Source organism: Nyctibius grandis, chromosome 2 (genome assembly GCF_013368605.1).
Source record: "Nyctibius grandis isolate bNycGra1 chromosome 2, bNycGra1.pri, whole genome shotgun sequence".
NCBI lineage: Eukaryota > Metazoa > Chordata > Aves > Nyctibiiformes > Nyctibiidae > Nyctibius > Nyctibius grandis.
Window position 1 is genome coordinate 47475505 of NC_090659.1, and position 13782 is coordinate 47489286.

A 13782-nucleotide genomic window follows, 5' to 3' on the forward strand; every position below is an offset into this window, starting at 1 on the left:
GAAGTCTCATTATTTGGGTATCACAATTTAAGGTACAAGGAAGTGCTCAATTTTAAAAAAAAATCTGAATACAGTTTTGACAAATACAGTTCCTTGAATATGGCTTGAACTGGGCTTTTGAAACAATGGCACAAACACTCATTCAAGAGCTTTCTGTCATAACTTTTGAATGATTTCATCAAGCTTACTGCATTGTTTTAAGAAGTCACTGAAAGATTTGCAGAGATCTTGATGCTCTGTCTGGGAAAAACGTAGTTTCAGTCCCCATGAGAACAATGATTCCAGTAAATTAATGTTAATTAATTGGATGAATACTTTCTGTAAAATTAGATACGGAACATATCTAACTTCTTGAGGTATTCTAGAAAAGAATAGAAAACTTTGTAAGTAAATGGGTAGTGTATAACAGCAACAGTTTTCATCTTAGACTAAGCATGCAAGTACGGTTTTTACAGATTGTTTCTTCAGCTAAATAAAAGCAGGTGCTGTGCTGGCAATTTCAAAAGCCACTTGTTCTCCTTATAACACTTGGAGCATTTACAAAGCAAGACACTAATATTTCTTAGACCATCATCAGTGAGGCATTTGAGCAGTGCAAATATATTAGTATCACAAAAAAAAAAAAAAGAAAATTAAATCAGATTAGGAAAGCGACTTTTTAAAAGGCAAGCAAGTGAAAGAGAGCACTGGAATTGAAGGCGATCTGATTATCATTCTCAAGGACACACCTACACTCTTGTCAACTCTCAGAAGAGTCCTGCTTCTTAATCATCTATCTTGTTATTGCAAGGAGGCTTTTTCACAAAAAGATACAGAGAAGTCGATAACATTTTCATCTGCTTATTGGCACAGCTTTCTGCAGGAGTGATAATGAGGAAGCTCATTGCGGGTGTTGGCCTCAGCCCACTGCATCCCAGCACTTTGGAAGTGCTCTTGGAGTGCCAGAGCCATCCTTTTACACACACATGTTAAAGAAGGTGGATCCTTACTCAAATCTAGAAAGTCATAGTGTTTTGGTTATCATGCCATTGCAGAGAGGTCACTGACATACTGATCACCTGGTCAAAGTATCATTGCTACTCTGTCATTGACAGTTTCGGCAGCAGGAGACAAGCTTGCTTTTGCTTTTGCTTTTGCAGAAAGGTGCATGGAAACCAGTCAGGAATGCTACTGCTAAGGACTGATTCCTCAAAAATATTCAGATGCCTAATTCCTTTTGAGGACGTAGGCCATAATTAGCATCTTTCCCAAATACTGTTTTGCTGCAGGTGCTTAAAGAAAGAAGAAAAAAAGGGCAATAACTATGAGGCAAACAGAAGAGTGACCTTTAATTAAATGTAAACTAGCTAGTTTTCACTCTTTGTGTCTGTCAGATTATGAATTTGAGTATAGCAAGTAAGAACAAAGCAAGAATGAAGTATAAGCCTATTATTCTTGAAGACTGCAAAAGTTATTATTTCATTTATAATTAAAATACAAATGGCAATGGCAAGGAGTTGGCATGTGATGTGACCTAAAAATAGGAGACTAGTATAAACACATGTTCAGCCTAAAAAGTAGTCTGTCTTGTGATTAGTGTGGTCATTTCAAAATATTTCCTGTTGTGATTGTATAACCTTTAAAAAGAAAGGATAGGTTTTAGCTGATGAATTCCTAGGTGTCTTTTCTTTCTACTAGTCTTAGCAAAAAAAGGATAGACTTCTTTGACATTAAAGAAAGAGGTAAACAAAACTAAGTAACAAGCCTCGTTTTTTTTGTGTAGAGTAGTTTATAACATGATGTAACAGAATGCTCTAAAACCTGTCAGTATATGCAGTGCAAACACAAGTATCTTTTACGTGTAGCTTATAGTGCGTCTTAGAGGTAACATCTATAGAGATGGTGTGGGAGTGGTGGGAGGTTTGAACTGAGGAAACCGCTTTTGAAATTTGTTTTTTTTGTGTATGTGTAATTTTTTTTTAAAGAGTTTCAGAGAATTGAAAGAGGAACCTGCACTGAGCAGCTAGTCCTATCTTGTACAAAACTTTCCCCACATCATGTGATGAAACAGCTTTTATCACTGCACTCTTATATTTGTTATATTTTTTATATTTGTGTATATTTGCTTTGCTCACCTGCATGGCTGGCTGGATGGTGCTAGAAGGGGCTGTAAGAATTTATTTTACTTTTCCAGGCTCTTTTACAAAAATGTAATGCACAGCCTATACTTAACCCCAATCCTCAAGAAAACAGACTTATTTAAAATCTTAAAAATCTGCTTTCCTTTTCTTCCTCTCTCCCTCTCTGCCTATGTGTATGACAATGAGGCAGAGCAAGAGATGGAGAAACACATACAGAAAAAGAAAGCATACTAAAGCTGCTCTCCTGGAATATATATTGCTTTTATATTTTTATAAAAGACTTGTTGAGATGTTAAAATAAAAAGAACTTGGACCTGTTTCCTTCAGTAACCTGAATGAGTTTCAAAACACTGGCTTTTTTCCCCTCCTTTGCTTGCCAAACCACATTAACCCCCCCGCGGGCTGTAATGCTAAGTGACTATCACAGGCATCAGTGACCATCTCGCACACCCCGCCAGGCCTCTCCACCGCCTGGCTGATGCCGCACGGAGAGGCAGGGTGGCCACCAGGTGCACATGTAGAAACCATGCCCCGGCCCCACGTGATTTCAGCAGGGCCGTGGAGGGCATAGGCTTGGCAGGTCTGTGGGAAAACCCTGAGATGTCCCTGAGCCCATGAACTTCCCATGAGCAAGCACGAGCCATGGGTCCCGAAACAGAGATGGGAACTAAGTAGTAGCAACAATTAAATGACCTCCACTCTTGTCAGAAAGAGAAGCAAGAAAGTGGTTGGTGCTGATTTTCCTTCACAGCAGACAGGAGGGTGGGTTGTGTTTTCAAAGGCGCTGTCCCGTCTCTGCTCCCAGGAAGCTGAGGGCTTCCTTGGGGTTTCAGAAGAGAAGGCAGCTGCTGTGGGGGCTGTGATCACATTTCAGCCACTGTCAAAGCATCAGATGCTGGCCAGTGAAAGAGCTCCCAGCAGCAATTCTCCTTTGAGATCTACGGCACTACAAGAGAGTGAAAAAGGGAACCAAAACCTTTTGATAGGGAAGCCCTCACGAGAGCCCAGGTTTCAAGCTTGCTGTTTTCTGCCAAGTCTCATTTCTCATTAGATATTTCTATGTATTATACATTTCTTTGGAGCCAACAAGTTGTATTTTTATGTAATATCAGTGCTAATAGGTTAATCAGCCCCAGGGAAAGTCTTTGGTCACTGGAATGTGCTTCTCTGTACTGTTACCTCACAAGGAGGCTTCCTGGTGCAGATTTGGTTTGTGTCTACTAACTTCTCCCCACCAGCTCTCAGGCATGGTTCAGCAGCTGGCTCAGGGCAGGACCATTGTGAGCAGGCAGGCTACACGCCATCACCCTGCTGAGGAAGCCTGATAGCATGGGCAGAGGCTATCCATGGCCAGACAACCTCCATGGCAGAGAACAGCCCCAAGTGCATGTGGCTATTAGTACCAAGCAACACCCGGAGTACCACCTAAGGGCCTTCTCTGCTTTCAGTCAGAGCAGCAGCTCTTCTCGGGACAGGAGAAGGCATTTTTAAGAAGGAAAAGGATTCTTCAGTGATATTAGGATTTCCTTTGGTATTTATCTGACACCTAATTCTGTACCCACGTAGCAAAGGGCCAGTCTCAGCTGTAGGCTCCCCTCTCTGGTGGGCTTTGCAGTCATCCAGCACTGCTTGTGTCAATGGCCCAAAGCAACAGCTGGGACAACCTGATGTGTATCTTCCAGCCAAGCACTTTAAGGAACCAGGAAAAAAAGCAAAGGAGAAGCTCTGTCTCCTTAACCTATCCACTAAACACAGGTAGGGTCAAACCTCACACAGACATAGAATATTATTTTTTAATTAAGCAGCTGAAGTTGTAGGAATTTATTTATGATAGGCTACAGGCCAACGTTCTCAGGTGTCCTGATAGGGGAGCAGGAGACCCCAAGTCAATGCTCCTGCCACTGCGGAGGCTCAGGATGATAGAGGCCTGAGTCAAGATCTGCTTCTCCTCCTCTTGCGAGGAGCTCCCATCCAGATCTTGAACAGGTGGCTTCCATGAGGAGTCACACTGTGGTGCTTGAACACACGCATCACACCTCAGCTCGTTTGCCCCATTTATTTAGGGGCAGTAGAAGGGTTTTGTTATTTCTGTATCGTTTGCTCTCTCAGCCATTTTTCTATCCCAAGCGCATCGCTGCCACATTTACCATCATCGTTATGTGACTGATGATACAGTCCTTCAGCTACAGCCTTCAGTCCATGGAAATTCTGTCTCATTTGTTGACGCAGGTGAATTGTTTACTGGATGTGACACAAAGCTTCCTGTAACACAATAGTGCCGATCCTTCACCGACATGGCCTGTTTTGGCAGGGCTATATCAGCGCGTGCCCTGGAGATACCATTTCCAACAGTTACCTTCTGTCATCAGACTTCTCCAATGCCTAAATTAGGTCAGATTCCCAGCTGAAAACTGGGGCAATTGACCTCAGCATTTTTACACTTTTTACATATCTGTAGAGACACGACTATCTGGGGTTTTTTTCTGGCTGACTGTTTTACGTGATCTGTGTTCTCTGTTTCTTCACACAGAAACTGCTTGTCTGGTTCCTTCCTGGACTTTATTAATACCTTTTCCTGTCCTTTTTTTCTAAGAATACAGAGGTTTTAATAACATTCCCACCCCTAAGTGTGTGTCATCCTGAACTATACGCTTTTCTGTGCCAGTTGGCTTTCTCTAGTCTTTAGTTTAAAAACTATAACCTTAACTTTTAGTAACAGAAGCTTTGTCCTTTTTTGGTTTTGGTTTAGGTCAAACCATACTTTCCTGAATAGGCACCATCTGCAGCAAACATTTCCTTTATTCTTAGTAGTTTTATATCCATTTCCTATGCGTCTATTTTCAGTTACATGCTGAAGATGCAGGAATGCAGTAATATTTCAGAGCACATCACTTAGAGGTCTCTAGAGGTCCTAACAATTCAAATTTTACCTCCAAAGATCTCCTAGTGCTCTATTGTTATTAGTATCTTGTCGGGGTGTAATTGTACCAGACTTCAAAACCACCTCAGAGTTTGTCTTTATGCATCCCATGAGTTTCACAGTCTTCATCTCCAGCAGGCAGTTTTCACACCAACTGAAATACCTATAAAGCCCATAATCACAGAATCAATCACAGAATCACAGAATCAGTCAGGTTGGAAGAGACCTCTGGGATCATCGAGTCCAAAATCAGCACCCCAAGGGCTAGAATTCCTCTCTTTTTTATCAGGTGATATTTTAATCAGTGCCACTGAAGAAGCTCCCATCTGTAGGAACTTTTTCTCCAGCTTGCCATTCCTCTGCCAGTAAATGTCCATTCTCCTCAGAAAGGCAGGGACTACTCATCGTGGTGAGACTGCTCCTTTATGGTATGCTTGCAAGTTTCTTCATCGCATTTCTTTTCTGCCAGATTATTGCGTTCATTTTATTGTGTTAATAGGTTTTAGCAGAGCAGGAGGAGTTTATTTTCCTTTTCCTTTTAAACTACTTGAATGAAGGGAAGTGTTTTTTTGTCATTTTCAAGTGCCAGAGGGCAAGAATTTGAATTTTCTTTTCCCACACCTGAAATCTCACCACATTCAAATTTATCTCTGTCCTGTAGACTCATTTCAAGGGCTCATGCCACCCAGGGGCCCCCTTTTCGCTCTGACAAAGCCATATATTTTGCTTGCGGTTAGACCCCAGCCTCAGCTAGACCACAGCTAAACCTCAATCCATGCCAGGACATGATTAATTAAGGGCAGTTAATTAGCTGCCACAGTGTGTGGCACCTCACTGAAGACTGAGTCACATCAGGCAGTATGTATATAGCTACATTTGGAATCACCTAACCCTTGCATTTAAAATACATGGATTTGTTTTGTCATAAAACTTTAAAAGTTCTAAGTTCTCCAGTCTAGGAGTTAAGCTAAACAAAGAACTAGTGCAGTTCTTTGTATTTGTCCTTGTCACTGCATTTCACAGACGTAGTATACTTTTCCAGGTGGTTGAATTTTAGGTGTCACCTTAAAAGGAAATTCTCTTTAAGACTGTCTGAGCTCTGGAGCCCACATTTTTCTGCAGACTGTTTTGGACCTAGTGAAACTCAAGCTTTAAATTTAGTCTGAGCACTTTTTACATTAGGACATGGAGCTCCTCTACTGTAGGATTTCTTTCCTTTCGTTTAAAGGTTTATCCTAGTAACACTTAATATCCAAATAGCTGAAATTTCACTTGTAGTCATGAGAAAAAGTTTAAAAACAGAAGGATGTTATCAATTGTAGCTATACTATGAAACAAGAAAATATATATTATTATTATATATGATGATACAATATATCATATAAGACATATCATATAAGATATATAGTATCATGCATATATATGTGTACACGCACACACATATATATGTGATGAATCAGTAACACAGGCTAAAATATCATCCGATAAAAAAGAGAAATTCTAGCACTTGGGATGTTGATTATGGGGTTTATAGGTATTTCACTTTGTAGTACCAGTGAAAAAAATATTTATAGCATATATATAGATTATGTTTCGTACATAATATTTAATATATAATATTATATTGGTATATTATCATAATAATATCTCATACATAATATTTATTTTATAAGTTGAATAAATAAGAATACCTGCCTGTCATCGTGAAGGCTTCCTACCTCTCCTTTACTTTGCTGGTGTACACTGTCCTGAGGTGCTGCCTGCATCAGAATGATGCTAAGGCTGCTCTCACCTCATACCGGGCTGTGCTGCTTGCATGTGGTCACCACTTAAAATCTCTCGGCTGTGTTTATTTACCTCAAGCATGTGGGCAAGAGGACAACTTATGGCAGAGACAAAGTAGGGTATAAGGTGGTAGCATATTGGCTGTAGTATAGTATATCCTATAGCATAGTAATGAATACACTTTCTCACATAGTAACCTGGAGCTGTTTTGCAAAACGTTATCCAGATGGGTGAGCAACCTCCTTTGTCTATAGGAGTGAGATCAAATATATAGAGTGACTGATAAGATACGGATTCACACCTTCGCGTACATTGCAAGAATGTGTTTGCTTGCCCATACACTTAAAACTAGCAGGCCACAGATACATGTAGTAGAAGAGACTGTGAGATACAGACTGTTTACAAATGGAAAACCTAGAATTAGCTCTATTAAGTCAGAGCTAAATGCCATGGTCATAAAAATTATAGTTAAGACACTGATTTTTAGTACACAGGTCAATAAATAGCAACCCTTCAAAGCACAGCATCTTCACTTTCATTACATTTTCTCAAGATGGCAAGACTCCAATAAGGATTTGCAGACCAGTGATGATCCAGATATCTCAGGGCATTTTGGCAGCAGTAAAGAGGAACTCAGGTAAAGCTAATAACAACCTGTTGCAATGTATTGTCTGTTGATAAGAGAAGAGACTAGCTCCCCCAATGAAACCATCTGCAGAACATGTTTGACTTCTGCCTGTGATTATTTCATAGGTAACATTCATATAATAATATATCAGCTTATATCTTGACTATAATTAGGGCACTTACATACTTCTCAATGCAGGAAGAGTACGTTAGACAAGGATAGAATCCAATTTTTGTCTTATTTGTGCATTTAAGTTGCCTAAGCGCAGTGAGGATTTGAGAGGAAGACCAAAGCCTGAATACAAGGACACTTGGAGTCTGGTTCATCTGAAGAGCTGAACTTTGATCTGCTGTCTCACCTGCACTCGAGGACTTTCAGAAGAATGAAACAATAGCAGATGTGGTTTCAGGGTGCTGTTCCTGTTGTATCTACTTATATTAGTGTGATAGCTCAAGTAGTCACAAAGAAACTGAACAAGAGGTGAAGCTTTTGTTAGAAATCTTTTTTTCCCATTTTATAATCTTCACTTCCTGTATGTTACCAGTCATACTTCTAACTGGTATCAAATTGCCAAACTGAAGAGAAGTCAGGAAAAAAGTGTTAAGCCAGGGAAAAAAAATAATAATTATGTTGGCTCTTTCTTTTTCCTTTGTGTGCATATATAACACTGCTTTTAAAACTAGGTCATAACAGCGTATCTGCTCCTGTAGTTAGCTATTTCTGAGGTTCCTGTTACCTGTGCGCGGTGTTTTTGGGTACATCTGCTCAGCACTGTTGAGGCACGTGGGAATTTTTACCGTGCCCCGTGCCAGCCACCAGCAGCACAGCTGCAGTTATCAATGCTCAACGTAAGCCGTGAGCTTTTGCAGAGAAGCCAACTTTCAGTTCTTGCAGCATGTGAATGATGTGCGTTTGCATGAGCTCGGACAGGGTGAGCTGGCTTCTACCTACCGAGCAAAGAGCTCGGAGATGCTGTGCATACAGCACACAGAGCTGCCTCAGACTTCACTGGGAGTTGCATGAATACCCATAGTAAAAAAAACCCTGCAGGACTGGTCCCAAGGTAAACGAATCCTGATGATGCTGTCTGGGCTCCGTAGCGGTACTGCATGTTCCCTAAGTTGCTCCTCTCCAGACAGATGCAGGCGATACATGGCTGTCCTAGTGACACACGCCCTGATCATGATATGACCACAATTAAAAGGCAGAATCAGCCAGGGTACCCCATGATTGTAGCTTGAATACTATTAACTGCGGATGGTAATGTTGAAAAAATGAAGAAACTTTCTCTAGCAGAGAATCACAACCACTTTAAGACCATATACATGGGCAACTGAACATCACTTAGGAAAAATAAAGTGATACATAGCTCAGTAGTACAGATACGATTCAGGGTTTGCACTCTGAGTTGTGTCAATAAGCAGTAAGAGAAACTGTGCAAAGAGTTGTGACTGTGCAAGATTTCTCATGGAGATCACCTGAGGTGAGCCCCAACCACTTCTCCCTTCAGGCAAGGCTGGGAAGCATTGTCCGAAGTGCTAGGGAACAAGGTGACAACTACAGAGCTCACACATTTCCCACTGCCTTGGATTGTATGTGTCGCTGCCTACTGGCCCTTCATCAGCCCAGGCACACCTCTCCCGCTGAAATACATGTGGTCACCTATTTTCAGCAGGTACTGACAGGGGGTCCAGGGGAATGACTGGACACAATATCAGTTCCAGTCATACAGAAGATCTTCCAGTAGCCCATTTTTTGTAACAAAGCCTTCCAGTAAGAGGTACAGTTTGACAGGAAGCAAGGCTCATTCTTTCTGTACATCTAGCTCTTCTTGCCCTTTCAGGAGCAGAGAATCAGGTATGCAAGAAAGCTGCCAAGTGCATATCAGTTTAGCTCCTAGCTCCTACAGAGCCCCTCGTCTCATGCATTTTTCAACCAAGACTGTTTTCACTAGTGCTGATGTGAGAATTTCTTCTAAGTGATGTGTGAGCCAAGAGAACACTCAGTCTACCAGTTCACCGCCAGTACATTGCAGAAGGCATCTGGGGAGAGAGCAGAGCAGCTGGTCCTGTAGGTGGGCTATCAATAAAGGCTAAAGGAGATGTGCTGAGCAAGTACAGCAGCAGAACCAACAGAAGACAAAATAATTTTTATTCTGAGTCCCAGCTGTGGCATCTTTGCTACACAAACAGGTTTACAATCACATAAAACTGACCGTTGGTTTTGACACACAGGTGGAAGAAGATGGGTGCAGGTAAAATCGTGCATCTTGTCCTATTCTGCGCCAATTCAGTTTCACACGGAATCTGGCCTGGTCATTTTAAAGTGGCAGCTGAGTGGTCCAAGTGTGAAAGAGGACAATTATGTTTTAGTGGACTAGTTCAGATTTTGACATAATCCAGGCAATTACAGGCCTCCAGGAATCACAGAATCACAGAATCAACCAGGTTGGAAGAGACCTCAGGGATCATCGAGTCCAACCGTTGCCCTTACACCACCCTGTCAACTAGACCATGGCACTAAGTGCCATGTCCAGTCTTTTCTTAAACACATCCAGAGATGGTGACTCCACCACCTCCCTGGGCAGCCCATTCCAATGTCTAATAACCCTTTCTGTAAAGAAATTCTTCCTGATGTCCAACCTGAACCTCCCCTGGCGAAGCTTGAGGCTGTGTCCTCTTGTCCTATCGCTAGTTGCCCGGGAGAAGAGGCCAACTCCCACTTCACTACAACCTCCCTTCAGGTAGTTGTAGACTGCAATAAGGTCACCTCTGAGCCTCCTCTTCTCCAGGCTAAACAACCCCAGCTCCCTCAGCCGTTCCTCGTAGGTCAGACCCTCCAGACCCTTCACCAGCTTGGTCACCCTCCTCTGGACTTGCTCCAACACCTCAACATCTTTCTTGAAGTGCGGGGCCCAGAACTGGACACAGTACTCAAGATGCGGCCTCAGCAGTGCCGAGTACAGAGGGACGATCACTTCCCTAGACCGGCTGGCTACACTATTCCTAATAGAGGCCAGGATGCCATTGGCCTTCTTGGCCACCTGGGCACACTGCTGGCTCATGTTTAGCCGGCTGTCTATCAGGACCCCCAGGTCTCTTTCCACCGGGCCGCTTTCTAACCACTCTTCCCCCAGCCTGTAGAGCTGCATGGGGTTGTTGTGGCCGAAGTGTAAGACCCGGCACTTGTTCTTGTTGAACCTCATGCCGTTGGTCTCGGCCCATCTATCTAACCTGTCCAAATCCCTCTGAAGGGCCTTCCTACCCTCCAGCAGATCAACACTGCCACCCAGCTTGGTGTCATCTGCAAATTTACTGAGGGTGCCCCAGGATCTGAAAAAAAACAGGATCTGAATCAACGGGATGTTTAAAATGGGCTGGATTCAGCTTCAGACACCTGCATTTACAGTGGAAGTGACTACATATGAGCCTGTTATGGTCATTGGAGATCTGCCCAGTACAGTAAGTGGCATCTACACTTTCCAACTCACCCTAAAATTGACACTTAGATTTCTACAGATGCTAAATACATGGCTGTAGCAAAGATCAGGCAAGAAAGGTGCCAGCTATACCCAAATCCTGATACTTAATGCTGCTGCTCTGGAAAAAGATTTGCATATTTATATAGATCTTACTTAACAAGAGGAACAATAATTCAGCCTGTATTTACAAGTCACCAGTCGTTTTGGATCCAGAATGGACTTTTTGGGACTTGTCTATTTATCTAGGAGGCAGTAAGAGGTTTTGTACATACTGAGACCAGCTTGTGGAAATGATGGAAGAAGGCCTATCTGAAGATGGCTTACATGCTCAGCCAAGTTCTTTGATTCACCCCTAACAATACTGTTTCCAATTTCTGGCCCCAATACATTACATGAATGTTAGAATTACCCTACATTCTTTTCTCGAAGCATTTCCCAAATACCATGCCAAATCATCCTTCCAGCTACACCTCCAAAACTTGTTTGACTGTCATGTTTGTGGACTCCATCATATGTTAAATTGATCAACAGCTACAGACTGTTATATCCTTAGTGCAAGTGCAAGAAAAAGCAATGTGCGAGCTTTTTTCTTTTTTTTTTCTTATCTCTAAAGATAATCTTCAAAAACATGCATGCAGCTCTATCTCAATTCCTTTGTGGACTGAACAGGAGAGGAAACATTCAAAAAGAGTTTCACAGAAAAGAGAGATGAAAAGATAGAAACTACAGATTTCAAATAGAATATATATATAAATACAGATATGTTTATATGTGTGTATGTGTGTGTATATATATGTTTGCTGTAAAATGCCAATCAGACCATACAAATTCAATATAAGACCATCAAGTTTTCTGAAGATTGAGGTGTCTTCATTTGGAATCTGTCATATTGTCTACCACAAACACCTTGTGCCAACAAACTGTTACTTCTTTTCCCAGCATTTGAGGTCAGAAGGGAAATGATCGACTACACTTTTTCCTCTGACTTTCACAACAGCTATGTGCGGCAATTACTTGTAGTAGGAAGTAATTGCAGACCAGAAACCATTGTCTGTCAGTCCTGGGCGTAGACAGTATTTGAAAGATTTAAAGTTATAAAGGAAATCAGTTCATGTGTTATTTAAATTTAGACTTGATTGATAGGGCGCTTTCTGTGGTCAAAGTTCTATAAAAACATAAATCTTCACGATCTTGCCATAACTCAAGGGCAAGCTACCTTCAGGAGGGCCCTTTGGCACAGCATAACTCCACACTACCCAGGATGCCTGCCAGAGTGGTTAAAAGGAGCTTTGCAAGCTGGTTGTCCATGGCCAGCACCATCTGAAAAAAACTGTGGTCTAATGAAGTCAAGGTTCCCTGCCAGGCATCAGCAATATTTCAGTAACTTCTTGCATGCACACTCTTCCTCCATGATACATGCAAGATAGCATTATTTCACCAAGAGGCAAATTACCTTGTGCTGTTGGGAAATAAGAGCATGCACATGGGCAGTGACTGCAGAGGGCTTTGGCAGGGGGTTGGACTAGATGATCTCCAGAGGTCCCTTCCAACCCTAACCATTCTGTGATTCTGTGAGTATAAGTAAGTCCTGCAGAATGAATTCCTGGGCTGTTATGCTGAACTCTTAAAAGGGATTGCCTTAGCTTTGCTAATCGTTTTTAAAATATCAGGCTTGAAAAAATTAAGATTACAAAATCTGTGTATGTGGGAAAGACCAACATGTATACAATATTCTAGATATTAGCCCATAAACTGGAACCTGTTTAAATCCAGTTTTGGATGTTTACTCTGACTGAAATTTAAACCAGCCTAGAAAACCTATCAGTGGAGTTACACAAGTTAGGTTTCATTGACCTAAGGTTTTGCTCATAGAATTTTTAAAAGCTGACTATCTTGCACACCAGTAAAGAAAACTGCAAACTGCTTTATTTTGTAGTGTAACTAGCACTTAAAGTCATAGAATCACACTTCAGATGCTCAGAGGTTTCTGTCAATACTGGCCCACAGCCTTACTATTTCTATAAACCTGACTACTGCAGAAAAGAACTTTTTAAAGACCACATTGACTAGTTTCACTCTGACCAGGGTTATTGGCACAGATTATAGTGTCTGTGTTTATGCAAACCTTATCTAAATTAGGGTGAATGTTGCTAACACCAGCACAGAATCCTGACTTTGCTAATTTATGGTTAGCAAAGGTGAAGGTTCAAGTGAACTAAAATTCAACTATCAGCAAAACTGCATAGTCCAGGACAGACATAGGAAATGTAAAGGTAGCTATGTACAGTTAATTTTACTACTTAGCTAGTTTGGAAGAATAGGTATAGTATTCCCTTGAGATGTTTCTTTGCCTCTCACCTGTATATTTAGATTTCACACTTAGTAAGACTTCTTTGGTTGAATCTTGGAAACTGTCCATTTGCGTTCTCTCAGGCTGGAGATGAGAAGCACTATCTAATAGGCAGAAATGATAGGATTATTTTGCATCACTTCTGAAAAATGCTGCTTTCATCTAGATCGATAGAGCTAACAAGCTCAACAGGCAGGTACCACTCCACTACCCTAAAGCTGGAAATGCTTCTACATTTTCTTACTGAAAAAATAGAGGGTTTTTTAACCTCTCAATGTGAAATTCTTGTGGAGAAAAGACACTCTTGTTTTTCCTTGCCCTAACTATTTAAGGTCAGAGCTATAACCACCATAGGGTTTACTTTGACTAGATGTACTGAGATAAAGACCGAAGTTGGTCTCCGCAAGAGTTTTCAATTAATATAGTGATTATAGTGTAAATCTTTCCTTGTAAAAAATATGTCATCTTTTGCAGTGAAGGCATACATATGGTTTTCTT

The 13782-nt window shown here is 41.4% G+C and overlaps 1 protein-coding gene across 2 annotated transcripts in view; it reads left to right on the plus strand.

The window, feature by feature from the left end:
• The window catches only part of P2RY8 (P2Y receptor family member 8), a 38331-nt gene that overhangs the window by 14120 nt on the left and 10429 nt on the right, over positions 1 to 13782 (plus strand). The gene's annotated exons all lie outside the window — the stretch shown is intronic.